The sequence below is a fragment of the Caretta caretta genome, chromosome 1, assembly GCF_965140235.1.
Source record: "Caretta caretta isolate rCarCar2 chromosome 1, rCarCar1.hap1, whole genome shotgun sequence".
In the NCBI taxonomy this organism is placed as follows: Eukaryota; Metazoa; Chordata; order Testudines; family Cheloniidae; genus Caretta; species Caretta caretta.
The window spans coordinates 275,817,037-275,842,954 of record NC_134206.1 but is presented as its reverse complement, the minus strand read 5'-3'; the positions used below and the strand labels follow the sequence as shown (position 1 = coordinate 275,842,954).

The 25,918-nt window shown below is 43.6% G+C and overlaps 1 long non-coding RNA gene across 1 annotated transcript in view; it reads right to left on the bottom strand.

The window, feature by feature from the left end:
• Positions 1–25,918, bottom strand: part of LOC125630586 (uncharacterized) — a 217,377-nt gene that overhangs the window by 68,111 nt on the left and 123,348 nt on the right. The window contains exon 7 of the long non-coding RNA XR_007354707.2: positions 23,092–23,160. This is a non-coding gene — a long non-coding RNA (uncharacterized LOC125630586). The remainder of the gene's footprint in view (positions 1–23,091; positions 23,161–25,918) is intronic.

Here is a 25,918-nt window from a genome sequence, read left to right as displayed (position 1 = left end):
AAGGGCTAAGGAATTTGAATGTCTTAATTAAGGCAGTGTCCTTGAGAGAATAAAGGAGATACACGAATTTAGATATGAGTAGGTCCGTGTCTGTTTTTTTTATAGCACTACAGCCATTTGACTTAGTAGCTTGCTGTAAAGAGTAGCACCTAAGCCTGAATCGGATAGAAATATATTCTTATAGGAATAAGCATATATTGGAGTAAACAGTTTAGAATAATATTTTGTTACATGGAACTAACAGACCTATTTGTTAAAGTTTGCCCTTTCAGAAAGTGTGATGGAGTGTACCAACCCCACACTGGCAAAGCAAGGGATAAAGGACAGTTCTTGGCCCAAAAGGCCATGCCCCCTCATTCCTGCTGGGCATGCTTCCAGTCGAGTAGCTCAGCTCATTCTGGGCTGATGGAGGAGCAGTTGTATGCAACAGCCTCCTGACAGCAAGCCACTGAGACTCCAAGCCACTGGGGTTAAGCCTCCGAGTTGTACCACGGGAAGCCAGCTGACTGTGGGAGCTGAGAGGGACAGCTTGCTTTTGCCAGCAGAGCAGCTGCCAGAGACAAAACAGAAAGGCCCTGGTGTTTTTCTGAAATCTTGTGATTATGTGAGAGCATCTCTGCTTTAAAAAAAATTGCATAAGCTAGTTGTGGAGAAGAGCTTAAAAATATGACCTGTGTGTGACCTAAAGGCTCAGAACCCAGAAGGCAAATAGAAAAGCCACAATTTTTATTATTTAATTAAAAATCTCATGATTTTTAAGTCAATCTCATGATTCTTGGGAGGGAGCAGGTGCAGGCCAGGGGTGGCTTGATTCATGTTGAACGGTTGAGGTGAAATCCTGGCCTAAATGAAGTCAGTGGAAGTCCTGTCATTGCTGGTGAGAGTTCAAAGGGGCCACTTTGCCTAGCAACAATATCAGGGGTAGAATTGCCTAGTGATGAAAGTGGGGAGAGTAGGGGAACCTGGGTCTGCCCTTCTCCACTGGGTTCTGACCCAAAGCCCTTTGAAACAAGGTACCGTGACACAGGTTTTGGGTCCCAATACCCTGAAATGCATTCCCTGGGTCGCTTCCTATGTTGTCCCTGTCACTCCCGCATCGTCTCTGGGATTAGACAAACTCTGTCCCAAGACCAGCTTCCTCATCTCTCTGGAAATGGACCCATATGCACAGGCAACCTCCTTCAGAAATTCACCTGTTAAGAGCTTCAAATTAGAAAGCCATTTACAGTGCAAAAACAACAACTTTATTAAGGCTGCTAACTTATGAACAAAACTACTACATTTTCTTATGTGCCCACACAGAGTGTGTTCTTTTAGTTAACTACAGATATTTCTTTTTTTTTTTTTACAGCAGTCTTGTAACACTCCACAACAAACTGACCTGCCAAGAGGACGAAGGGGGGCTAGGTGGAAAAGAGGTCTTGCTAGCTCTATGCCAGCTAAGAATTTACATGTACCAAGGGAACTCTTCACCGTATAGTGAGGGCAACCTTATGGAGTCTCTGCATGGTCAGAGTAGTGCAGAGCCCATGTTCTGGACCAAAATATGCCCCCAAACGTCCAGCAGAATCAAGAACTGAAACTGTTCCTATGAACATATATTTTTTGTTCATTTGTTGTTTAGTACATTGTTACATCTTAGTGAGATCTTGAAAAGCACTGTTTGAAAACTTAGTCCTCAGAGTTTTTATGACAAATAAACATACTGTGGGGAAAAAATTGTTTGTCACAGCTAAAGAATTTTCCATGCTGTTGTCAGAATTCACTTGCTTCAATAAACATCCCAAATGAATGCCATATAAAACAAAATACTGCATTTGCTAAAATAAATACACGTTAAAATGAGCATAGCTACAGATGGTTTCAGCGCTTAGAGAAATAAATAGAGCTCAGACAGAAAAAATGTAAGACATTGAAAGAAGCATACAACTGTTTTACAGAACATGATAAAATGAATACAGCGTCGTTTAAAACTGATTGACAGGTAATGAACTATAAAATCTATATTGAAATGGAAATGACAGAGAAAGAATAGCACAAGGCATCAACCCTATCGTCTTAGGGCTGAAAGATAGGAAATTTTCTAAGACAACAGCTCACCAAAATTAAGCAAATTAAAGACTGATGAAAAATGTATGTGCTCTGATTGAATTAACCAGTTGCTGAGAGAGAGAACAGCATTGCAATTTAACATGATTATTAGACGGATGCTTCTGCTCATATCAAACTTCTTGCTCAGTTGAAAATGAGACATCAGTAAGACAAAATGCATTCTTGTGCATCTGGCCTTTCCTTAGCTCTAACAACAGATGTTAGACATCTAGTTTACTTTCCAAGTTTAAGTTTAAGTTTGATAGGCACTCAATGTAGTAAACACTAGTTTATTCCAATTTTCAGATTCAAGAGTTAATTGTGTTCTGCATCTGCTTTGAACTATCTTGTAATCAAGTCCTTTACCCAACATGCTCTACAAATAGAATCCACACAGTGAAGTTCAAACTCTCCACTTCCACAGATTTGGTTTTATTAGCATTAAAATTAGCACCAATCTCCTTCCCAGGTTTGGCTGATCATATGGTTCTTCCCTTAGGGTAGATCAGCCCACACTCTACATCCTCTCTTATATGACAGCCTCTCTATCCCCTTTATAACTAGGTGGGATAACAAGTCACCTCCTTCACTGAGTCAGCAGAACCCACTTACCTCTAAACAGATCGAGATCTGTTTTCAGATTGGAATGTTTCAGGAAAGTACTACCAGCCTGTTACCACAAAAGAATGAGACCCATTTAAGTTTAGAGATTGTCTGGACTTTCTTGTTCTGTTTAGAAAGAACCTATCAAACCTTCTCACAGTATCTGGATCTATTTCTCTCACATGCAAATGGAATATTCTTATGAGGCTAGTCTACATATTTATTTCTCTTTCTGTCCAGATGTCCAAACTCATCTTTATAAAAGTAAAACACCTTCCAAAAATACCCCTGAAGTTGTGGTATCAATAAGAAAGAACATAACAAATAACAGTCTGACTATTGAGTGACAAGGGTATAGACTTCCACATTATCATAGATTCATAGCACTCATGGCCAGAAGGGACCATTAGATCATCGAATCTGACTCCTGAATATTACAGGCCATTGAATTTCACCCAATCATCCCTGTATTGAGCCCAATAAATGGTGATTGATTAAAGTATAACTTGTGTTTGGCTGTAGCTTTTTATCCAGAAAGGCATCCAGTCCTGATCTGAAAATATCAAGAGATGGAAAATTCATCACTATCTCTGGTAGTTTGCTCCAACGCTTAATCACCTTCACTGTTAAAATTTTGTGCCTAACTTCTAATTTGAATTTGTCTGGTGTCAGCTTCCAGACATTGGTTCTTGTTATGCCTTTCACCAATAGGTATCTCCCCCTGTGAAGGTACTTACACACTCTAATCAAGTCACTTCACAATCTTCTTTTTGATATAATAAACAGATTGAGTTCCTTAATTCTGTCACTGTGTGACAGGGCGCAATTGCCCCGCACTGGTATTGTAAGGGTTAACTCCATTCTCTGGGCCAAGGAGGTCATGCCCCCAAAGCCCTGCTGGGCATGCTCCAGCTGGAGACTAGGTATAAAAGGGAGCAGCTCAGCTCATTCAGGGCTGACTGCTGAGGAGAGAGGATGTATGCTGCGAGTTCCAGTCTAGAAACCGCAGAAGCCCCAGATGGTGGTAATCAGGGATGCTGTGATGCCGGAGGATGCCTCAACTGTGGTGGAACTGTTGGTAGCTGCCCCCAACCGAGGAGCCCAGAGCCCATGGAGATGCCAGGATCCTGGCATCAGGACTGGGTACAAAGTAGCTTCAGGAGACTAGTTGGGGTGTTGAGTGGGCTCAGTGTGTTTTGGGCGGATTAGCCCCTGACCTGGTGATGGGCATACTTGCCACTAGGCCATGCAGCCCCACAGAAGGGGCAGTGATACTGACTCTGGCCATGCAACTCTGACAAAGGGCAACCCTACTGACTCTGACCATTAGGCCACACAGCCCTGAGAAAAGGCAGCCCTACTGACTCTGACCACTAGGCCACATAGCCCCAAGGGAGGATGACCCTATTGACTCTGTCTATTGGGACACGCAGTGCTGAGAGCGGCCTTGAGAGAGGGCATCCCTACTGACTCTTGCCGCTCGGCCATGCTGTCTTGCTATGCCAGGCAGCCACACTGACTCTGTCCGCTAGACAATACACCCTGAACCGGGGAGCCATTTTGACTCAGGCCATTGAGCCACACAACCTTGACAGAGAGAGTGGCCATATTGACTTTTACCATTAGTCCTCACCACCCCAAGGTAAAGGGTGGTCATAAGGATGCAACCGCAGGGAAGTAATGACCCTGCCCCAACCCAAGAGGAGACAGGGCACACTTGCCCTGTGACACGCTATAAGGCATTTGCTCCAGCCCTTGGATCACTTTTGTGGCTCTTTTCTGCACTCTCCCAATATTTTAAACATTTTTTTAAAAAGAAGACACCAGAACTGGATGCAGTATTCTAATAGCAGCCTCACCAATGCTGTATGCAGAGGAAAATCACCACCCTACCCTTACACTATATTCCCTGGTTCTTTTTGCCTTATGTTCAGTTGCTTGTCTACCAGGTCTCCTAAATTGTTTTCAGGGTCATTGCTGTCCAGAATATAGGTATTTGAAGAAGTGGTTTGGGGAGGGTCAGGGTGTTGGTTTAAGTGTTGTCATTGTTCATTTGTCTGTAAAACCCCAAGTTGTTGCCGTACTTTGATATTCAGTCTTAGCCCACTCTTTCTCTGCCATGGAAGGAGGGCTTAGGTGGAATCCATCATGAATAAGGAGTTTCATGTGCAACTGTTCATATGCTGAGAAGGGGAACACGAGGAACAAAGTGCAATATCAGAACATCAGTTCTAGTTTATTTTTTTTCTTGTTTCCTTTTGAATGAGAACACACATTGTGGCAGAGGAGACTAACTTCTGGCATAATACTGGCAGTTTTATTGATCTAGGAACACCTTTCCCAACACTCACAACATTATTTTATTCATCTAACATTTAATCTACTGAATTTATAAATGCATTTGACTATTATTCATCTCTAATCCTTTGAACCAGGTCTCAAATTATGTCTATAGTATTTTTTTATAAATAACTTCTGATTTTCAATGTCACAGTGTTTTACAAATTAGAAACAGCTACATACCCAGTCACATCCTATATTCAAATACTGCTCTGATTAAGTGTAAGTTAACATATCACAGAATCAATTTTACCAAAGAGTTAGAAATTCAACCCCAAACATCTCCTTTCAAATTAAATTACTTCTGAGCAGTAGTTATTTCCGATAGGTAATAAATAGGTCAGATCTGAAAAAGTAAGTTCTTTTTATTTTTAACATGGATGTTGCAACGTTAGCAATTCTAATTTCCTTTCAGGAAATATTAATATTTCATTTTCAAAATGGCTTAGATTGTCATAAAATGAGCACATTTTCCCAGAGAATAAAAGGACATGTCTGCAAGAAACTACACAATTAATAAAATCCATCTTCCTGTCAGTATGCAATGGATTATTTTTAACTACCTGTAGTTTTTTTTTCTGTCCAGTAACAGCCTATACATATACATACACATCTAATAAATCATTGAATAAGGATAAAGAAAATGGAACAAATCTATTAAAATAAGAATAGGGAAGTATGTTAGCTACTCCAGTGCAACTGACCAAACATGGATTAGTTTTACCACACTATCATATTGGAGTAATAGTAAGAAGGAGATTGGGGGCAATTTACAAAAAATAACTGCATAAAATGGTGAGAATTTTCTGAAATTTTTCACGGGTTTCCAACTTCAAAACTCTGCACAGAATATCAAGTATCCTCATCTTCAGCCTATAAGGCACCATTTTAGAAACATGCCATTAAATCCTGAGTGAATGAGATGGTTTATAGTAGTTCCCAAAATCTCAGTACCGAGTACGTCTGCATAACAAAAGCTTCACAACACAGAAATAAGAATACACCCAGAAATACCCAGACCTGGAATACCAAGCATGTTTCAGGTCAGGATTGAGCTGCTCTGGCAATGCTCCCAGCTCAAGCTGCCTGTAGTATGGCTCATGTTAGTGGTATTAGTCACTCAAGTTTTATGAGGACCAAATTCACACAATTTGTTGGGTAAGGAAGATAAATAATGCATTATTTGTCTGAAAGTTGGATCAATTTGACTCCTATTCGTTCTCTTACTGGAGTTTCCTGTATCAAATTCATCCCCTTGTAGAGGGTCAACACAAAGCCTGTGTTCTACTGAAATTCTCAAAAAGGCTTAATTGGAACATAAGTGTTGTGCCGCACTTACGTAGGCATTTTGCAGAAAGGAGCATTTCAAAGTGAATGACAAATTTGTGCCCCATAAGTCCATACTGCGTTATGCTATATGAAAACCCACCGTTTTTATTTTACCTGGCCCTTAAAGAGGAAAAGCAATGCTGAGCCTTGCCTAGTCACTCATTTATAACTTTAATGAACAAAATAAAGATGCAGCAAATTGGAGATAGCACTTAAAAACGTCAATCAGGTCCCTCTGTCCCTTGCCCCAATCAGGAACTGGCAAAGATTTTTTTTAAAAAACAGTGGGGGAATGGAAGTTGAAGACTAATGGAATGTTGAGAATGAAGCCCTAATTTCATGTTGTCACTATATCAGTCAATGACTGTAAGAACATTACTAATACAGCATCAGCATTGATAGCATGAGATGCAGCATACAGGAAAAAATGGTACTTTATTTCTTTTTAATTTTGCATGGTTTCTAAAAGCAATAATAGCCTCTGGGCTGAACAGTTCCTTAAGTTAATGACCTTACAGCTTAAAGGCCCACGCCTTTGGATAGTCGTTAGCTGTCAGAAAATGCCGACTCTAGAGGTCATTTTTACTTACATTCTATATTATATATATCAGCTATATAAGTGCTAAGTATTGCTATTAATAAATATTTAAATGAGATGCTTAACAGAAGATTATGGCTGTTCATTAGTGGATGCATGGGGTGGGTGGGAAATGAGGACTCAATGAATCTCACTGCACACCTTGAGATGGACAGTCAGAATTCTAGTGCTTTCATTCTCTGATCACAAAGAAGTTTTAGTACCATCAGAGACACTGGACAGTCCTGGAAGGCAAAGCAGGCATTAGGTTGTGGCTCTGCCTTCTCCTACACTAGCTAGTACCTGTAGGAAGTGTACACTGAAAAGGTGTAATAACTGCCACTTCTGAGTGGTCTAACAGTGCCCATAGAGCCATTGTTCCTGCCTCTATCTTCTTGCAGCTGTTGATAGTGTGCCACACTAATGGATTCTTTCTAATATGGCTGTGATTTTAAAAGCCACAATATAACCATCAGTGTTTATAGAATCAAATTACAGAGTATTAAAGCATGATGGAAACTGGCTTAAGGTCTCTTATAATGGGCTCACTTAGGGCTGGTTCTAGGGGGTGGGCGAACGGGGCAGTTGCCCATGGTGTCAGCCTCCATGAGGCACTGCCCTGCTGCACTACCCTGCCTTTTGATTGGCTGGCCTTTTTATTTTTGCTTAGCCATTTGAGGGGGTGGGGAGTACCAAAAATATTTTCTGCTTTGGCTGGCAAAATGGCTAGGCTCAATGCCAGTGTTCCAAATGATACCACATTTCCAAAAGATGGTCACCGCCAGCAAGTAGCTCAGACATGCCAATCACAATTTAAAGCTTGTTTTGAAGTAAATTTCAGAGTTTATATATTGTGACAAGTGCTTCTTATCATGGATAATGCTTTCAGAATAGTGGACAGGGCAACATAAGTAGAGTTTTCCTTTCAGTGACTGTCAATTGTCACTTTCTCTTTTTTCTTTTTTTTGTAGAGAGATTTCATGTCATCCACATTCAAACCCAGATTGACTGAGATATGATGGATGCTGAACTATGTGGAAGACATTAATTACAAGATACTATAAATGTTTGTGGAAACTGGGCCATGGGATTACTGGCTAGCACATATATTACTTGAATGTTTAGTCTCTAAATAGCAGAGCTGCCTGGGCAGAGAGAGGAGCACGTACTGCATCCATACAAACGCTGACAGAGCTTCCATTCCACCAACCACTCCTTAGAGCCTGAGAGGGAATTCCAGCCAAATCAGCCAATATTTTCTCTGGGAGATCCTATTGCAACATGGTTCCTCCACTTACATATAATGCCAATCCGGGTTTAAATCACAATCTGGGCAAACTGTTCTTTAGTGAAAGTTGTTCAGACCACTGCAAGGCTTACACAGACACTTTAAGCCCAGGAGAGGCAATAAAACCACTTCCTCCAGGAACGAGAGTTGGAGACTACCCAGGGTTAAACTCTGAATCTAAGAATGCAGGTTAGAAACTCTGAGCTGTGGAACATTTTTGTTGGAGAGGGGTTACATTTCAGATGTTTTGATACCTGTTGTGCTTTGCCTGCTATATAAAATTGTCCCTGAAAAAAGGCCTTAGCTAGTTGAATGGCCCTGTAGTTTTTATATTTTGGTGGAAGGGCTGTTTTTTCTCACCAGACTAAATTCTGGGGTATTTGTTTATTTCAATTTTAAATTAATGCATAGCTTGAATTATGCCAGATTATGGACGACAAGGCTGTCATTATCTATGTCTCCAAACAAACTACAGCACAGGCAGGGCCCATGTCAGCTTTCAGTCATCTTTTCTAACATAAAATGCTGCTTTCTACAAACTGTGAGCAAATTCCATGGAATGAAACACCAACTAATTATAAACATAATTACGTATCCATATAATATTGAGAAAGTGGGTCACATTTATGGGGAAATTCTCATCTGCTTTAAAGTTGTTGGGCCAACATCTGCTCTCATTTAAACTAGTACATCTTACATTAATTTCACACGGAATTGTATTGGCGTATCTGATCAGAAAATGACCTTTATTAGGTAACAAAACAAATCTTTATGTGTAAATCCACTCTGGGTTAGTAGTGAGTGAAGAGGGGAAATATTACAGGATGAAATAGGAAAACCATCTGGACTCTTTTTATTTAGGTTTAAAACCTCTGAAGCAAACATCATCCTACCAAACTCTCAGCACTCTTAACATAAATAGGAAAACAAGACAACCAAAAAATATATGATCAAATAAATGTTAAATGTAAATTAATGCCTCTGAAAGTGTATAAATTATGCCAGTGCATTCCAAATACACTGTGAAGACTGGGTGAAATCCTGGTCCCACTGAAACCAGTGGCAAAACTCCTATTTACTTCAGTGGACTCAGGATATTACTCTATGAATCAAATATTAGGTATAGCTCCAGTGAACGCAAAAGTGTTACACAATAGATGAGTGTCACCCATTGAGACTTTGCTTGGGAACCAAGGGAGAGCTTTCTAGTTGAGAAGGTAGTGATATACTGAGAGAGAGTGTGTTTGGGGGCTTCTTCCTTCACCCACTTACTTCCCTGGTCCTTCTCGCATGAAGAGAGAGCAACAATACCCAAAGTCCAAAGATGCAAACAATTCTATGTTTATTGGGGTGAACTTCCAGCAAGCATGATTCCAGTTTCCTTCCTTAGTGTCCCCCTTCCCAGCTCTGACACCACAGAGCCTTACACCTGTGTCCTTGTTCCCATTTCTGCCCTTAGCTAAACATGATTCCAATTTCCCCACCCCCATTCCCTGTTCCCATTTCTCCCTTTAGCAAAACATGATTCCAATTTCCCCACCCCCATTCCCTGTTCCCATTTCCCCCCCCAACACACACCCACTTCCTGATTGATTGCAGACTATATAGTAAAACTTGAGTTCTGATTAGCTATACCTTAACCAATCATTTTCCTGAAATTTAACTAACCAATCCTAACATATTGTAACATGATTATGTAACCAATTATACCCCACCACCTTAACTAGTTTACACCCAGCAAAATTCATTATACAGCAAACAGAAACAATCACAGAACCAGACAGAGATTATACAGACAAACAATAGCAAAGTGGGAACTATAATGACAAAACAATACAAAAGTGAGGATTTCACATCCCAGCTATTGATAAGTGAGTTCTTGCCAGACAGGATGCTATCAAACTAAGTTTCCTTTTACTTTTTCTAGACACTTCCCTTTCTCTGGAGGTGATAGGCACTATCAGGACAGGACTGTATTCCTAACAGCCCAATAGCACCTTATTTCAATGTGACTAGTTTGGAATGTGAGGATGTGACCGGTTGCTTCCCAGCTTATGGCTGCCTCTGTTGCTTAGCCAAAGGCCTTAGCCTAAGCACAGGGCCTCAGACTGTCACAGATAGAGAAGGACCTTACACTAGCAGACAGTGATTTTGATTCTTTCTTTTATACCTCTAACTAGCCAAGGAATAAGAATACACCTAAATTCTTAGAGCATAGGCCTTTACAGACAGGCCTGAACACCTATATCCTAGTGGTTCTGAAGAGTGATGATTTGAGGCTTTGTGCAAATGACATCAGTGAGAGCCAGGAAAGAGAAATATTTAGCTTATGGTTTCAGAGTAACAGCCGTGTTAGTCTGTGTTCGCAAAAAGAAAGGGAGTACTTGTGGCACCTTAGAGACTAACCAATTTATTTCAGCATAAGCTTTCGTGAGCTACAGATGAAGTGAGCTGTAGCTCACGAAAGCTTATGCTCAAATAAATTGGTTAGTCTCTAAGGTGCCACAAGTACTCCTTTTCTTTTAGCTTATGGTTGCGACTGAAAATCTATCATAGTTACAGTATCTTAAACTGGAAAGTTTCAGTAATCAATGGGGGAAAATTATTGCACATGTGAAGCTGACATTAGTCCTAAATTATTGCCAATTTTGTTCCTACTTATATTATTGATTATTCGCAAAAAGAAAAGGAGTACTTGTGGCACCTTAGAGACTAACCAATTTATCTGAGCATAAGCTTTCGTGAGCTACAGCTCACTTAATCGGATGCATACTGTGGAAACTGCAGAAGACATTATATACACAGAGACCATGAAACAATACCTCCTCCCACCCCACTCTCCTGCTGGTAATAGCTTATCTAAAGTGATCACTCTCCTTACAATGTGTATGATATTCAAGTTGGGCCACTTCCAGCACAAATCCAGGTTTTCTCACCCTCCGCTCCTCCCTCCCCCCCCACACACACATACTCACTCTCCTGCTGGTAATAGCTTATCCAAAGTGACCACTCTCCTTACAATGTGTATGAAAATCAAGGTGGGCCATTTCCAGCACAAATCCAGGTTTTCTCACCCCCCACCCCCATACACACACAAACTCACTCTCCTGCTGGTAATAGTTCATCCAAACTGACCACTCTCCTTACAATGTGTATGATAATCAAGGTGGGCCATTTCCAGCATAAATCCAAGTTTAACTGGAAATGGCCCACTTTGATTATCATACACATTGTAAGGAGAGGTTTCAGAGGAACAGCCGTGTTAGTCTGTATTCGCAAAAAGAAAAGGAGTACTTGTGGCACCTTAGAGACTAACCAATTTATTTGAGCATGAGCTTTCGTGAGCTACAGCTCACTTCATCAGATGCATACCGTGGAAACTGCAGCAGACTTTATATATACACAGAGAATATGAAACAATACCTCCTCCCACCCCACTGTCCTGCTGGTAATAGCTTATCTAAAGTGATCAACAGGTGGGCCATTTCCAGCACAAATCCAGGTTTTCTCACCCCCCACCCCCATACACACACAAACTCACTCTCCTGCTGGTAATAGTTCATCCAAACTGACCACTCTCCTTACAATGTGTATGATAATCAAGGTGGGCCATTTCCAGCATAAATCCAAGTTTAACTGGAAATGGCCCACTTTGATTATCATACACATTGTAAGGAGAGGTTTCAGAGGAACAGCCGTGTTAGTCTGTATTCGCAAAAAGAAAAGGAGTACTTGTGGCACCTTAGAGACTAACCAATTTATTTGAGCATGAGCTTTCGTGAGCTACAGCTCACTTCATCAGATGCATACCGTGGAAACTGCAGCAGACTTTATATATACACAGAGAATATGAAACAATACCTCCTCCCACCCCACTGTCCTGCTGGTAATAGCTTATCTAAAGTGATCAACAGGTGGGCCATTTCCAGCACAAATCCAGGTTTTCTCACCCTCCACCCCCCCACACAAATTCACTCTCCTGCTGGTGCTAGCCCATCCAAAGTGACAACTCTTTACATAATCAAGTCGGGCTATTTCCTGCATAAATCCAGGTTTTCTCACATCCCCCCCACCCCCATACACACACAAACTCATTCTCCTGCTGGTAATAGCTCATCTAAACTGACCACTCTCCAAGTTTAAATCCAAGTTAAACTAGAACATCTGGGGGGGGGGGGGGTTGGAAAAAACAAGAGGAAACAGGCTACCTTGCATAATGACTTAGCCACTCCCAGTCTCTATTTAAGCCTAAATTAATAGTATCCAATTTGCAAATGAATTCCAATTCAGCAGTTTCTCGCTGGAGTCTGGATTTGAAGTTTTTTTGTTTTAAGATAGCGACCTTCATGTCTGTGATTGCGTGACCAGAGAGATTGAAGTGTTCTCCGACTGGTTTATGAATGTTATAATTCTTGACATCTGATTTGTGTCCATTTATTCTTTTACGTAGAGACTGTCCAGTTTTACCAATGTACATGGCAGAGGGGCATTGCTGGCACATGATGGCATATATCACATTGGTGGATGTGCAGGTGAACGAGCCTCTGATAGTGTGGCTGATGTTATTAGGCCCTGTGATGGTGTCCCCTGAATAGATATGTGGGCACAATTGGCAACGGGCTTTGTTGCAAGGATAAGTTCCTGGGTTAGTGGTTCTGTTGTGTGGTATGTGGTTGTTGGTGAGTATTTGCTTCAGGTTGCGGGGCTGTCTGTAGGCAAGGACTGGCCTGTCTCCCAAGACTTGTGAGAGTGTTGGGTCATCCTTTAGGATAGGTTTTAGATCCTTAATAATGCGTTGGAGGGGTTTTAGTTGGGGGCTGAAGGTGACCGCTAGTGGCGTTCTGTTATTTTCTTTGTTAGGCCTGTCCTGTAGTAGGTAACTTCTGGGAACTCTTCTGGCTCTATCAATCTGTTTCTTTACTTCTGCAGGTGGGTATTGTAGTTGTAAGAAAGCTTGACAGAGATCTTGTAGGTGTTTGTCTCTGTCTGAGGGGTTGGAGCAAATGCGGTTGTATCACAGAGCTTGGCTGTAGACGATGGATCGTGTGGTGTGGTCAGGGTGAAAGCTGGAGGCATGCAGGTATTTGCTCAAGAAACTTCCTGAAAAAGCACAAGATCAAATCCGCACAGACACACCCCTGGAACCCCGACCTGGGATATTCTATCTACTACCCAAGATCCATAAACCTGGAAATCCTGGGCGCCCCATCATCTCAGGCATTGGCACCCTGACAGCAGGATTGTCTGGCTATGTAGACTCCCTCCTCAGGCCCTACGCTACCAGCACTCCCAGCTACCTTTGAGACACCACTGACTTCCTGAGGAAACTTCAATCCATCGGTGATCTTCCTGATAACACCATCCTGGCTACTATGGATGTAGAAGCCCTCTACACCAACATTCCACACAAAGATGGACTACAAGCCATCAAGAACACTATCCCCGATAATGTCACGGCTAACCTGGTGGCTGAACTTTGTGACTTTGTCCTTACCCATAACTATTTCACATTTGGGGACAATGTATACCTTCAGATCAGCGGCACTGCTATGGGTACCCGCATGGCCCCACAGTATGCCAACATTTTTATGGCTGATTTAGAACAACGCTTCCTCAGCTCTCGTCCCCTAAAGCCCCTACTCTACTTGCGCTATATTGATGACATCTTCATCATCTGGACCCATGGAAAAGAAGCCCTTGAGGAATTCCACCATGATTTCAACAATTTCCATCCCACCACCAACCTCAGCCTGGTCCAGTCCACACAAGAGATCCACTTCCTGGACACTACAGTGCTAATAAACAATGGCCACATAAACACCACCCTATACCGGAAACCTACTGACCGCTATTCCTACCTGCATGCCTCCAGCTTTCACCCTGACCACACCACACGATCCATCGTCTACAGCCAAGCTCTGCGATACAACCGCATTTGCTCCAACCCCTCAGACAGAGACAAACACCTACAAGATCTCTGTCAAGCTTTCTTACAACTACAATACCCACCTGCAGAAGTAAAGAAACAGATTGATAGAGCCAGAAGAGTTCCCAGAAGTTACCTACTACAGGACAGGCCTAACAAAGAAAATAACAGAACACCACTAGCGGTCACCTTCAGCCCCCAACTAAAACCCCTCCAACGCATTATTAAGGATCTAAAACCTATCCTAAAGGATGACCCAACACTCTCACAAGTCTTGGGAGACAGGCCAGTCCTTGCCTACAGACAGCCCCGCAACCTGAAGCAAATACTCACCAACAACCACATACCACACAACAGAACCACTAACCCAGGAACTTATCCTTGCAACAAAGCCCGTTGCCAATTGTGCCCACATATCTATTCAGGGGACACCATCACAGGGCCTAATAACATCAGCCACACTATCAGAGGCTCGTTCACCTGCACATCCATCAATGTGATATATGCCATCATGTGCCAGCAATGCCCCTCTGCCATGTACATTGGTAAAACTGGACAGTCTCTACGTAAAAGAATAAATGGACACAAATCAGATGTCAAGAATTATAACATTCATAAACCAGTCGGAGAACACTTCAATCTCTCTGGTCACGCAATCACAGACATGAAGGTCGCTATCTTAAAACAAAAAAACTTCAAATCCAGACTCCAGCGAGAAACTGCTGAATTGGAATTCATTTGCAAATTGGATACTATTAATTTAGGCTTAAATAGAGACTGGGAGTGGCTAAGTCATTATGCAAGGTAGCCTGTTTCCTCTTGTTTTTTCCAACCCCCCCCCCCCAGATGTTCTAGTTTAACTTGGATTTAAACTTGGAGAGTGGTCAGTTTAGATGAGCTATTACCAGCAGGAGAATGAGTTTGTGTGTGTATGGGGGTGGGGGGGGGGGATGTGAGAAAACCTGGATCTATGCAGGAAATAGCCCGACTTGATTATGTAAAGAGTTGTCACTTTGGATGGGCTAGCACCAGCAGGAGAGTGAATTTGTGTGGGGGGGTGGAGGGTGAGAAAACCTGGATTTGTGCTGGAAATGGCCCACCTGTTGATCACTTTAGATAAGCTATTACCAGCAGGACAGTGGGGTGGGAGGAGGTATTGTTTCATATTCTCTGTGTATATATAAAGTCTGCTGCAGTTTCCACGGTATGCATCTGATGAAGTGAGCTGTAGCTCACGAAAGCTCATGCTCAAATAAATTGGTTAGTCTCTAAGGTGCCACAAGTACTCCTTTTCTTATTGTAAGGAGAGTGGATGAGTTTGGATGAGCTATTACCAGCAGTAGAGTGGGGTGGGAGGAGGTATTGTTTCATAGTCTCTGTGTATATAATGTCTTCTGCAGTTTCCACAGTATGCATCCGATGAAGTGAGCTGTATCTCACGAAAGCTTATGCTCAAATAATTGGTTAGTCTCTAAGGTGCCACAAGTACTCCTTTTCTTTTTGCGAATACAGACTAACACGGCTGTTACTCTGAAACGTGTCATTATTGATTATTGTAATTTTCTAAAGTATTAGGTAACCTGTGATCTGAGTGCTGAAAGTAGAACATTGGTGATGGTGGTATGTGATGCAGAACACATGGCAAAGGTCATCCCTAACTAATTAATGTGTACTGCTAAGTGACACATTTTTGCTTTAAAGCTGGTGTTTCTCTATTGGAATGCTCTCACATGCATGCTGCTGATGGAAACCATCACCTGACAGTATTACTGAAACCTCTTCATGGAGTTGAGTCTTTTTACTTCCCCCATCCCCACTGCTTGATTTTTCAAAATGTTTGGTTTTATTTTACACTCTTTGGGTAAAGCTTCATGTCATGACCATGATTTCTATTTAAATCTATCGTGTTTACCACAGAAGTTATTACTATTTTGAATTGCCTGCTACTAAGCAAGCCTCCATGATGTTTTACAGTTTAGGCCCTGATCCTACAAACACATACATATTTATTCTCTGACACGCATAAGCATACTCAGGGTATGTCTACACTACGGAATAAGGCCAAATTTATAGAAATTGGTTTTTTAGAAATCGGTTTTATATATTCGAGTGTGTGTGTCCCCACAGAAAATGCTCTAAGTGCATTAAGTGCATTAACTCGGCGGAGCGCTTCCACAGTACCGAGGCTAGAGTCGACTTCCGGAGTGTTGCACTGTGGGTAGCTATCCCACAGTTCCCGCAGTCTCCGCTGCCCATTGGAATTCTGGGTTGAGATCCCAATGCCTGATGGGGCTAAAACATTGTCGCGGGTGGTTCTGGGTACATATCGTCAGGCCCCCGTTCCCTCCCTCCCTCCGTGAAAGCAAGGGCAGACAATCGTTTCGCGCCTTTTTTCCTGAGTTACCTGTGCAGACGCCATACCACGGCAAGCATGGAGCCCGCTCAGGTAACCGTCACCCTATGTCTCCTGGGTGCTGGCAGATGCAGTACGGCATTGCTACACAGTAGCAGCAACCCCTTGCCTTTTGGCAGCAGACGGTACAGTACGACTGGTAGCCGTCATCGTCATGTCCGAGGTGCTCCTGGCCACGTCGGCTGGGAGCGCCTGGACAGACATGGGCGCAGGGACTAAATTTGGAGTGACTTGACCAGGTCATTCTCTTTAGTCCTGCAGTCAGTCCTATTGAACAATCTTATGGTGAGCAGGCAGGCGATACGGATTGCTAGCAGTCATACTGTACCATCTTCTGCCAGGCAGGCAAGAGATGAGGATGGCATGCAGTCCTTCTGCACCGTCTGCTGCCAGCCAAAGATGTAAAAGATAGATGGAGTGGATCAAAACAAGAAATAGACCAGATTTGTTCTGTATTCATTTGCTTCCCCCCCTCCCCCATCTAGGGGACTCATTCTTCTAGGTCACACTGTAGTCACTCACAGAGAAGGTGCAGCGAGGTAAATCTAGCCATGTATCAATCAGAGGCCAGGCTAACCTTCCTGTTCCAATAAGAACGATAACTTAGGTGCACCATTTCCTATTGAAACTCTCCGTGAAGTCCTGCCTGAAATACTCCTTGATGTAAAGCCACCCCCTTTGTTGATTTTAGCTCCCTGAAGCCAACCCTGTAAGCCGTGTCGTCAGTCGCCCCTCCCTGCGTCAGAGCAACGGCAAACAATCAGGCATCTGAGGGTGCTGTCCAGAGCAGTCACAATGGAGCACTCTGATGGGGCTAAAACATTGTTGCGGGTGGTTCTGGGTACGTATCGTCAGGCCCCCGTTCCCTCCCTCCCTCCGTGAAAGCAAGGGCAGACAATCGTTTCGTGCCTTTTTTCCTGAGTTACCTGTGCAGACGCCATACCATGGCAAGCATGGAGCCCGCTCAGGTAACCGTCACCCTATGTCTCCTGGGTGCTGGCAGACGCGGTACGGCTTTGCTACACAGTAGCAGCAACCCATTGCCTTCTGGCAGCAGACGCTGCAATATGACTGGTAGTCGTCCTCGTCATGTCCGAGGTGCTCCTGGCCAAGTCGGCTGGGAGCGCCTGGGCAGACATGGGCGCAGGGACTAAATTTGGAGTGACTTGACCAGGTCATTCTCTTTAGTCCTGCAGTCAGTCCTATTGAACCGTCTTATGGTGAGCAGGCAGGCGATACGGATTGCTAGCAGTCGTACTGTACCATCTTCTGCCAGGCAGGCAAGAGATGAGGATTGCTAGCAGTCATATTGTACCATCTTCTGCCAGGCAGGCAAGAGATGTGGATGGCATGCAGTCCTTCTGCACCGTCTGCTGCCAGCCAAAGATGTAAAAGATAGATGGAGTGGATCAAAACAAGAAATAGACCAGATTTGTTTTGTACTCATTTGCCTCCTCCCCTGTCTAGGGGACTCATTCCTCTAGGTCACACTGCAGTCACTCACAGAGAAGGTGCAGCGAGGTAAATCTAGCCATGTATCTATCAGAGGCCAGGCTAACCTCCTTGTTCCAATAAGAACAATAACTTAGGTGCACCATTTCTTATTGGAACCCTCCGTGAAGTCCTGCCTGAAATACTCCTTGATGTAAAGCCACCCCCTTTGTTGATTTTAGCTCCCTGAAGCCAACCCTGTAAGCCGTGTCGTCAGTCGCCCCTCCCTCCGTCACAGCAACGGCAGACAATCGTTCCGCACCTTTTTTCTGTGTGGACGCCATACCAAGGTAAGCATGGAGACCGCTCAGCTCACTTTGGCAATTAGGAGCACATTAAACACCACACGCATTATCCAGCAGTATATGCAGCACCGGCACTTGGCAAAGCGATACCGGGCGAGGAGGCGACGTCAGCGCGGTCACATGAGTGATCAGGACATGGACACAGATTTCTCTGAAAGCATGGGCCCTGCCAATGCATGCATCATGGTGCTAATGGGGCAGGTTCATGCTGTGGAACGCCGATTCTGGGCTCGGGAAACAAGCACAGACTGGTGGGACCTCATAGTGTTGCAGGTCTGGGACGATTCCCAGTGGCTGCGAAACTTTCGCGTGCGTAAGGGCACTTTCATGGAACTTTGTGACTTGCTTTCCCCTGCCCTGAGGCGCATGAATACCAAGATGAGAGCAGCCCTCACAGTTGAGAAGCGAGTGGCTATAGCCCTGTCGAAGCTTGCAACGCCAGACAGCTACCGGTCAGTTGGGAATCAATTTGGAGTGGGCAAATCTACTGTGGGGGCTGCTGTGATGCAAGTAGCCCACGCAATCAAAGATCTGCTGATATCAAGGGTAGTGACCCTGGGAAGTGTGCAGGTCATAGTGGATGGCTTTGCTGCAATGGGATTCCCTAACTGTGGTGGGGCCATAGATGGAACCCATATCCCTATCTTGGCACCGGAACACCAAGCCGCCGAGTACATAAACCGCAAGGGGTACTTTTCAATAGTGCTGCAAGCTCTGGTGGATCACAAGGGACATTTCACCAACATCAACGTGGGATGGCCGGAAAAGGTGCATGATGCTCGCATCTTCAGGAACTCTAGTGTGTTTCAAAAGCTGCAGGAAGGGACTTTATTCCCAGACCAGAAAATAACTGTTGGGGATGTTGAAATGCCTATATGTATCCTTGGGGACCCAGCCTACCCCTTAATGCCATGGCTCATGAAGCCGTACACAGGCAGCCTGGACAGTAGTCAGGAGCTGTTCAACTGCAGGCTGAGCAAGTGCAGAATGGTGGTAGAATGTGCATTTGGACATTTAAAGGCGCGCTGGCGCAGTTTACTGACTCGCTTAGACCTCAGCGAAACCAATATTCCCACTGTTATTACTGCTTGCTGTGTGCTCCACAATATCTGTGAGAGTAAGGGGGAGACGTTTATGGCGGGGTGGGAGGTTGAGGCAAATCGCCTGGCTGCCGGTTACGCGCAGCCAGACACCAGGGCGGTTAGAAGAGCACAGGAGGGCGCGGTACGCATCAGAGAAGCTTTGAAAACCAGTTTCATGACTGGCCAGGCTACGGTGTGAAAGTTCTGTTTGTTTCTCCTTGATGAAAGCCCCCGCCCCTTGGTTCACTCTACTTCCCTGTAAGCTAACCACCCGCCCCTCCTCCCTTCAATCAGCGCTTGCAGAGGCAATAAAGTCATTGTTGCTTCACATTCATGCATTCTTTATTCATTCATCACACAAATAGGGGGATGACTACCAAGGTAGCCCAGGAGGGGTGGTGGAGGAGGGAAGGAAAATGCCACACAGCACTTTAAGCACAGCACTTTAAAAGTTTACAACTTTAAAATTTATTGAATGACAGCCTTCTTTTTTTTGGGCAATCCTCTGTGGTGGAGTGGCTGGTTGGCCGGAGGCCCCCCCACCGCGTTCTTAGGCATCTGGGTGTGGAGGCTATGGAACTTGCGGAGGAGGGCGGTTGGTTACAGAGGGGCTGCAGTGGCAGTCTGTGCTCCAGCTGCCTTTGCTGCAGCTCAACCATACACTGGAGCATACTGGTTTGGTCCTGCAGCAGCCTCAGCATTGAATCCTGCCTCCTCTCATCACGCTGCCGCCACATTTGAGCTTCAGCCCTGTCTTCAGCCCGCCACTTACTCTCTTCAGCCCACCACCTCTCCTCCCGGTCATTTTGTGCTTTCCTGCACTCTGACATTATTTGCCTCCACGCATTCGTCTGTGCTCTGTCAGTGTGGGAGGACAGCATGAGCTCGGAGAACATTTCATCGCGAGTGCGTTTTTTTTTCTTTCTAAGCTTCATTAGCCTCTGAGAAGGAGAAGATCCTGTGATCATTGAAACACATGCAGCTGGTGGAGAAAAAAAAAGGGACAGCGGTATTTAAAAAGACACATTTTATAAAACGGTGGCTACACTCTTTCAGGGTAAACCTTGCTATTAACATTACATACATAGCACATGTGCTTTCGTTACAAGGTCGCATTTTGCCTCCCCCCACCGCGTGACTACCCCCTCAACCTTCCCCCCTCCCTGTGGCTAACAGCGGGGAACATTTCTGTTTAGCCACAGGCAAACAGCCCAGCAGGAATGGGCTCCTCTGAGTGTCCCCTGAAGAAAAGCACTCTATTTCAACCAGGTGACCATGAATTATATCTCACTCTCCTGAGGATAACACAGAGAGATAAAGAACGGATGTTGTTTGAATGCCAGCAAACATACACTGCAATGCTTTGTTCTACAATGATTCCCGAGTACGTGTTACTGGCCTGGAGTGGTAAAGTGTCCTACCATGAAGGACGCAATAAGGCTGCCCTCCCCAGAAACCTTTTGCAAAGGCTTTGGGAGTACATCCAGGAGAGCCGCGAATGCCAGGGCAAAGTAATCCTTTCACATGCTTGCTTTTAAACCATGTATAGTATTTTAAAAGGTACACTCACCAGAGGTCCCTTCTCCGCCTGCTGGGTCCAGGAGGCAGCCTTGGATGGGTTCGGGGGGTACTGGCTCCAGGTCCAGGGTGAGAAACAGTTCCTGGCTGTCGGGAAAACTGGTTTCTCCGCTTGCTTGCTGTGAGCTGTCTACAACCTCCTCCTCATCATCATCTTCTTCGTCCCCAAAACCTGCTTCCGTATTGCCTCCATCTCCATTGAAGGAGTCAAACAACACGGCTGGGGTAGTGGTGGCTGAACCCCCTAAAATGGCATGCAGCTCATCATAGAAGCGGCATGTTTGGGGCTCTGACCCGGAGCGGCCGTTCGCCTCTCTGGTTTTCTGGTAGGTTTGCCTCAGCTCCTTCAGTTTCATGCGGCACTGCTTCGGGTCCCTGTTATGGCCTCTGTCCTTCATGCCCTGGGAGATTTTGACAAAGGTTTTGGCATTTCGAAAACTGGAACGGAGTTCTGATAGCACGGATTCCTCTCCCCAAACAGCGATCAGATCCCGTACCTCCCGTTCAGTCCATCCTGGAGCTCTTTTGCGATTCTGGGACTCCATCATGGTCACCTGTGCTGATGAGCTCTGCATGGTCACCTGCAGCTTGCCACGCTTTCCAAACAGGAAATGAGATTCAAAAGTTCGCGGTTCTTTTCCTGTCTACCTGGCCGGTGCATCTGAGTTGAGAGTGCTGTCCAGAGCGGTCACAATGGAGGACTCTGGGATAGCTCCCGGAGGCCAATACCATCGAATTGTGTCCACAGTACCCCAAATTCGAGCTGGCAAGGTCGATTTAAGCGCTAATCCACTTGTCGGGGTGGAGTAAGGAAATCGATTTTAAGAGCCCTTTAAGTCGAAATAAAGGGCTTCATCGTGTGGACGGGTGCAGGTTTACATCGATTTAACGCTGCTAAATTCGACCTAAAGTCCTAGTGTAGACCAGGACTCAGATGCATATGGGTTTACAAGATCAGAATCTTGTCTATACAGATGTCCAGTAGAGTGATAAACATGTATGAATGAACTTGGTTTTTAACTCACCAGAGACTGAATCCTAGCATGTAATAGCAATAGCCTTTTGTAACCCTGACCGATAGGGTTGCCAGGTGTCCATTTTCTGACCGGAACGCCCAGTCAAAAAGGGACCGTGGTGGCTCCAATCAGCACTGCTTACTGGGCTATTAAACGTCTGGTTAGCGTGGGGCTGGCAGGCTCCCTACCTGGCTCCACGTGGCTCCCCAGGAGCAACCAGCATGTCCCTCCAGCTCTGGCATGCTTCCGGCAATTATGGGGACTTTGAAGTGGACCTGTTTCCTAAGCATCACCGGTAATTAGCTGCACAGATTAACATAAGGCAATTGACTGTTTCCCACCATTCTCAGGTGATTTGTTATACATTTCAAAGAGACAGGACTACAGTGATATCCTGTGTTTAGCCCGACTTGATTATGTAAATATAGCCGGACTTGATTATGTAAAGAGTTGTCACTTTGGATGGGCTAGCACCAGCAGGAGAGTGAATTTGTGTGGGGGGGTGGAGGGTGAGAAAACCTGGATTTGTGCTGGAAATGGCCCACCTGATGATCACTTTAGATAAGCTATTACCAGCAGGACAGTGGGGTGGGAGGAGGTATTGTTTCATATTCTCTGTGTGTATATAAAGTCTGCTGCAGATTCCACGGTATACATCTGATGAAGTGAGCTGTAGCTCACGAAAGCTCATGCTCAAATAAATTGGTTAGTCTCTAAGGTGCCACAAGTACTCCTTTTCTTCCTGTGTTTACAGTTCATTTAAATGTTAAGATGTCCTTTTGATCTCTGAATTAACAGAATACAGCATAGACAGGGACTGTTTGATTACATTGTTAACTTCTAACAATATATATGTAAACACACAAAAACACAAACATTATCTACCAAAATGTCTCTAAGGGTTGAATTTGGGTCAATTAGCCTGCCAGCTGTTTAACCTTTTCTGGTGATGCGCCACACTTTGTATAAAATTGGTTGTAATTATATAACAGTGGTAGCAACAAAGCTTTTGCATGGTCATATCTTAATCAGATAATGTCACAGCTTCTTACCCTGATTGTCATGCTCTTCATTTGCTGCCCATCCAGTCCTGTGGCGGTGACTGCATTATGATAGAAGAACTACAGGGAGATAAAAAACAACAAATTGTGGGGAAATAACATTTAGTATTACAGTTCTGTACTAACTACCAGTATTTGATGAAATAGAAATATATAACATTCTTTCCTTAACTCCTCTGAAAACAAAAAATAACTAGAGGAAGCCAAAAAGTATAGGCATTACATATTTAATGCAGCTAGGAATTCACACAATGGATATTACTTTCAGTGATACAAACATACAGTTGTAGGTATTCACAGCAAAAAGTGAGTGCTATGAATTGTGGCTCTTTGCTACACATTCTGGATGTTTCAGCTACACATTTTTGGTTATGTTATTACCTTTAGGCACAGACAAGTATGGGTGGCCAGCCAGCTCCATGACCAGTGCAAGAGAGGCAGGACTATGGTCTCACCTACTAACAGCCTATCCCCAGCAGTTGCTCAAAAGAGCACAGAGACTGCAGAGTTTGATCATTACATGGAAGGCACATGTGCAGAAAGACTCCTTGTGCACATGCATGTGTACATACACACCCTAAATATGTTTTTCTATGGCAGTGCAATATGCCAATTTAGTAATACAGGTATGTGAGAGATTAAAGAGGTACACATGACATCACTGTACACTGCATTTTCCATCGTGTGGTAGCCTGTCCTTACCCCCAACTTGGGCAGTGATTTAAAGCCTGTGCCTAATTATTTGTTGCTCTCTTGATGGCCTTAATATGCTCCCCCATGCATTTAGGTAAGGCTAGCACGTACATGCTTCAATAATATCTGTCAAGTATGCTGTGGTTTGTTCACGTCCAGCAAGCTTCTATTTTATTTATGACATTGACATACTGTATATACTCGATCATAAGGTGGTTCGTTTATAAGCCAACCCCCCCAAAATGGATAAGTAAACATGGAAAATTTTTATGACCCATTCATAAGCAGACCCTATAATTCATAAGATGACCCTGTAATTCCCACCTTATCTGGGGAGGGCCAGGGGAGGACGTCTGTGGCCTGGCTGGAGCTGCTCCAAGAGCCTGCTCCGGCAGGCCAGACCAGGCGGCGTGGCCGCAGCATGTTCCAGCAGACTGGGTCGGGTGGCACGGCCGCAACCTGCTCTGGTGGGCAGGGCCGAGTGGCACAGCTGCAGCCTGCCAGCCCCAGAGCTGTAGCTGCTTCGGAGGCTGGGGGGAGAACAGCGTGGCCAGAAGCAGAGAGACTCTGGCCCTGCCTCTTTCCTTCTGGCTCTGCTGGCTGTGCTGCCTCTCCTTCCTCCCTCTGTTGGGGGGAGGGGCTGTGTCTCACCTCTCCCTCTCTATACCTGTTCATAAGCTGACCCCCTTCTCTGATGCTTCCCTTTTTTATTAAAAAAAATTTGGCTTGTGAACAAGTATATATGGTATATTGTGAATCATTTTCAATTTGACTGTATGGGATAGATTATCCAAAATATTAAAAAATATACTCTCTCTCTCTGTCTCTCTCTCTCTCTCTCACACACACACACACACACACACATTGTGTAAATAAACACACACTGATGGTCTGGACTCATATTCAAAGAATTTTTCCATCCTGCTGCTATTTTTTTTAAAATAAAGAATAAAATCATAGGGGAAAATAAGTGAATGTCTTTCTGCACATAAAAAACACATCAGAATATTTTACTTACCAACATATAAATGGCAGAATTAATAAAATAATAGCTTATCTTATGCAGAAATAATACATGAAGAGTCCAAAGCTATAGGGTGCGATACTAAGTTAAAACTGTCCTATTTAGCTGTAGCAAAAGAGCAAAATCACATTTTTTTTCCAAATTGGAACTCCTGCAGGAAAAGACAATATAGGTTCCTCCACATTGAATCTTCAATGGCTCATTAATGTACTGAGCCCTCTACAGAAGTCAGCATCATTTTTTCAATATTTTACCTAATCCTACTTTCTTTTTTATTGTCCTGGGAAAACTGAATTTGAATTACGTAAATCACTATCCATCTGCTGATACACAAATAATCATCAAAAGTGCTTACAAATAATATAAATCCTTTAAAATATACAAAAAGTAGTACTACAGAACTGTATAACTAAGCAAAACCTATTTTATTCAATATTTTTGCTTATAGGGTAATATAATTCAGTCCAGAGAGTTAGAAAGACAATTTCACTGTGTACAGTTCCCTATGCCTATAAGAATATAATGGGAAGAGAAAGCTAAGTGTTGTGGGGCTGGAATGGGAGGAAAAGCAGCACTGGCTGTTACTTGTCTTTAAAGTTATGAAAAATGTGACTATGATATATTGGGAGCACAAAGACATGATTATTTTCTGAAACAGCAGCAAAATCAGTATGCACAATAAATAATCTAAGATGGTTGAATCACTGAGAGAGTTTTCAAATCTGATATGTATTGTTGAAGCTCTCCAGCTTTTAAAGGAAATATTTTGATACATAACCTTCTTGATACAAGATAATGGCAGCATTGTTTAACTTTAATAATAGTAATTTTACACATATTTAAGAAATGAAAAGTAATGGTATTCCACAGTGAGAATTTTTTAGAGTATGCAGAAGTACATTTTTTATAACTGAATCTTTATGAAGAACGCAGTTCAGGAAGGTACTTAAATATGTGTATAAATTTAAGCATGAGTGGTGCCACTGATTGACTTCAAAATTTCTCTGTATATTATCATCAGGTTAGTCATACCATACAAGTCCTCACTTATACACAAATACATAGTGATATATGGGCATAAAAGTTTTTATTGTATTTCAA